General features: G+C 42.4%; 1 protein-coding gene across 9 annotated transcripts in view; it reads left to right on the top strand.

Moving 5' to 3' along the window:
* Positions 1-4,010, top strand: part of YAP1 (Yes associated protein 1) — a 124,545-nt gene that overhangs the window by 87,123 nt on the left and 33,412 nt on the right. The window lies entirely within an intron of this gene.

The raw sequence follows: 4,010 nt of genomic DNA, 5'->3' as shown, positions 1-4,010 counted from the left end.
TGGGGGCCCCTGCCTCTGTGTGCTGCGCTTGCTCCCTGTCACAGGTCACACCCAGGCAGCATCTCCCCCTGCCAGCCTGCTGCAGTGGGTAGAGGGGCCAGGGGCCACTCCGGGTTAGGGCTGCTTCAGCAGTCCAGCTGGCACAAAGGGTAGTGTCCCCAGATACCAAGTGGCTGGGCCTCAGAAGCTCCTGAGGGCAGTTAGTCCTGAGCTGCTCACCAGGGCAAGTTTTTATACTGCTTAGGTCAGCACAGGGCAGGTTTTTTTTACTGCTGGCGCCAGCACAGGTATTGGTCCCAAGCGCTAGCTCCCCCTGGCTGCAGGTCCGGGAGGAGCTTGGCAGGGTTTTTGCCCCAAGTGGCACAATCTGCCCCACACCAAAGTGCATGTCCGGGCATGTGGGCTGAGGCAAAAATCCCCGGCTCAAATTTGTGCCGCTCCTGTTTGAGCTGCTGCAAGCGCATGTGTGGCCTGCATGTATGGATGCCCAAAGAGACTACTTACATACTTTGTGTCCTCAGCATCAAGAGTTAAAATTGTATTAATACATTCCCTAGTAGTAAAAATATTGTCGATAAATGGAAACTGCCAGAATATTAATAATGAAAAGATATTTTGATTTTCAGCACTCAAAAGTTACCGGGGACTTAATATACATAAACAATATGTTAAAGAACTGCATCCCAAAGTCTGATTTCCTAAAATCTGTGTGACACCAAAGCTAGGGACAGAAGATGAATATAAACCAGTTTAAGTGATCAGGAACTGGTTTACACCTGTAACAGAACAGAAGTTCAGTGCATGTAAACCAGGTTCAAAATGATCAAGAGCTGACACCACCTGTGTTTCCTGATGCAGCGCTGACCCAGCTCAATGCAGCGCTGCGTGGGGCTATGCGGCTCCAGGCAGCACCGGGGCCGCTTGGGCTGTCACCGGGGGGCCGGCACCACTCATGGAAACTGCGTGTTGTGCTGGGCCGGGTCCTGCCTCCATGGAACCAGCCCGACCCAATGGCACGAGGGGTCCGTGGAGGCAGGACCCGGCCTGGCACGACACATGGTCCCTGCAAGCAGCACTGCCCCCCAGGTGACAGCCTGAGCGGCCCTGGTGCTGCTTGAAGCTGCATGGCCCCGCACGGTGCCATGCTGAGCTGGACTGGCCCCACGACAGGCGGTGCCAGCTCTGAGGTGATCAGGCCGTGCTGCGCTACTGGGGATTCTGGCCACAGCAAGTCCTGAGCGCCCCACAGCTGCTGCCGCGAGGGGGGGCACTGTGGGCCCTGCAGGGTGCCCACGCTCCCCAACCAGCCTCCCTACCCCAACACTCCCCACACCTGCTAGGGCAGCTGGGAGCACTATAAAGACGCTCTGGCTGGATGCCAGAGTGTCTCTGGCGGTCCAAGCCCCTGCTTGTCCCGCCACTGTTTTCCGGGGTGTTTTTATTTGATACCTGGAAATCCAGGTATCGGATTTTGAGCCCATGCTGCATATGTGCAGCATGGGAAACATTTTTTCATTTGGTTTAAGATGCCTCAAGAGATGCATGTGCGCTCATCTGGATGCGGCCTTTGAGGTCAATAGAAAAAGTCATGAGAGTGAAGTTGAAAAGCATCAGCTTTCCCTAGCAGCATGTCAGTGCATCATAGGGTTGGAGCTTCATGCTTCATGGATGTGTAAACTGGGAGTGCCCAACTCCCAACTGGGTTGAGGTGCAAGACAGTTTTCCAATGGAGGGTGACCATTAGTATGATCTTCCCTCATCAGATTCAAGCACTCAATATGCTTTGCAAGCAGGGATAGTGTAGGCATGCATATGCAAGTTAATGGATAGCCCTAAAGTGAGAACCAAGGAGTCAGTACTTTACTTTTCAAATCTTTTTCACGTAGTAAAATATTTTAACAAAGAACTATGATTGGTGTGTGCAGCCTGCAGGCTGTGTTGTGCACCCAATTGTAGCCTGACCATGAAGTGTTTGTAGAGAGCCAGGGGCTGTCTTTTCAGTGGGTTTTTTTCTCCTTTTAGTAGTTATCCATCCACAGTTGAAGTTTTTAAATATCATGTTAGTTTGTTATAAATTTTAATCCAAAGTTGCAGTAGCACAAACTTTTAGGTTACCTTTAACACATTTTTAAATAGCTGTTTGAAAAGCCATTAGCAGTGTTTAAAAATATTTAATGCTTGTTAACAGCATGGCCCAATTTAAATACAAAACAACATGTCAAACAACTTTTCAACAATATTCTGTATTAAGGACTTGTAAAGTTACATAACAATACCAGTATACTTTCTTGCTACTTTTATCTTCTAACAAAGATTTAGCCTATAGACAAGCAACCTGGTAACTAACTGTTTAAAACTGGAATGCATACTGACCCAGTTTCTGCTCACTCCTGTATTTATCTTAAATATATTAAGTTTCTGTGACGTAGTAAGAGCATGGCTGAATTAAATACATAACAGTAGTTGTGATTCTGCTGGTTCAGTACTTTAAAAGCTTAGTCGTTGCTTTAAATTCATTTAGAATACTTTAATTTTAACAGTGCTGAATTTGAAAACAGAATATAGTTACTTTTTAAATTATACATATAATTAGTGCCTAGGTTTTTAATCATTTTCCCCAAATTATTCTAACAATACAATTAAATCAAAACCAAATGTTGTTATAGTGAAAGATGCTGACTTCTAGATGAGACTGATTGAAAAACAGTTTCTATTATATAAATACACATAAGTTAATGTGTTTCATTGACATTTCTTTTTCAGATAATCAGCACTTTCCAGTACTTTGACATTTTTTAGGAATACTATTAATATGAAATTAAAGGCGAATGGCATAGATTTTGTGTTTTAATAGGATACCATGATATTTTTGATTCCCAAAAATAATCCACAGCTACAAAGATTGCCACATTTATTTAAGCTATGAATAAAAAGCTATGGAAAAATGTATATTAGTACAGCTGAAATGTTCTAAAGTAGTACCACAAAGATATAAATATATAAATGTGATCTAATTTAACACGCACATTTTTTTTTATCTGAATGATAGAATGTCTAACACATTGATGAAATTCATAGATTAATATCGACTTCTGCAATTGGCTGTAATTACTGGAACAATTTTAGAAAAATTACAGGAAAGTTTTGCAACCTAAATAACCCAAGTACTCGAAAGTTGAGAAATGCCAGGTTTATGGTTTGCTGTCTGTGCAGCCTTAGCTTTGGTTTGCTCCTCCTTTCAACCTTTGAACTGAATGAGGCATGAAACCTAGAGGGGAAATTAGTAGTAGATGATCATATAATCAAAGACTGTATCATAAGCAGGGATCCTGGTTTCCTCTGTTTAAAAATGGCAAATTCTCTTATTAAAAATCACAAATTCTTCCCTCAAAATTCACATTTTTCTGCCATTAAAATGAAACTCCTCTAATATATATGAATCAGTTGCTCACAATGTTTTACTGATATATTTATGATTTTAAAGCAGCTTGGAAGTCTACCACTGCCTCAGTCATTATAATAATTTCTAAATACCTGTACATTTTGGCATTTGATTTTGGTTTTTTTATCATGGAAAATCAGAGGTCTCCCTGCAGCCTTCATCACCAGGATGCAGGCTAAATAATGCTCTTTTGATATAGATTTTCATTTCTTTTTCCCCACTCTGTGCATAATTTCCTCCGGCTCTTTAAAGAGCAAAATCCTAAACCTTCTACAATGCAAAAATGAGTTCCACCATTGCAGTTAACATAAACAGGCTGTTTTTCCAAAATGAGAAATTATGGACTTACAGATGCCTTGTGTTGAATGTAGAGTATGTTTTGAGAGTCTGGTATAGTTTTCTCCTTCTGCCATCTCGGGGAAAGAGGGGTTTCTTCCCCATGTGGTTCTCCTACTTAGGAGAGTGGGGTGCTCATGGGGATCATCGTGGAAGTAAAGAAACTACAAGAGTAAAGCATTATAAAAAGTAGTTAAATCTTTGTAGAACGTCATGGAAAAAAGAAAAGGTA

This window comes from Alligator sinensis, unplaced genomic scaffold, assembly GCF_000455745.1.
Source record: "Alligator sinensis unplaced genomic scaffold, ASM45574v1 scaffold40_1, whole genome shotgun sequence".
Classification (NCBI taxonomy): domain Eukaryota; kingdom Metazoa; phylum Chordata; order Crocodylia; family Alligatoridae; genus Alligator; species Alligator sinensis.
This window is presented reverse-complemented; position numbering and strand designations above follow the sequence as displayed.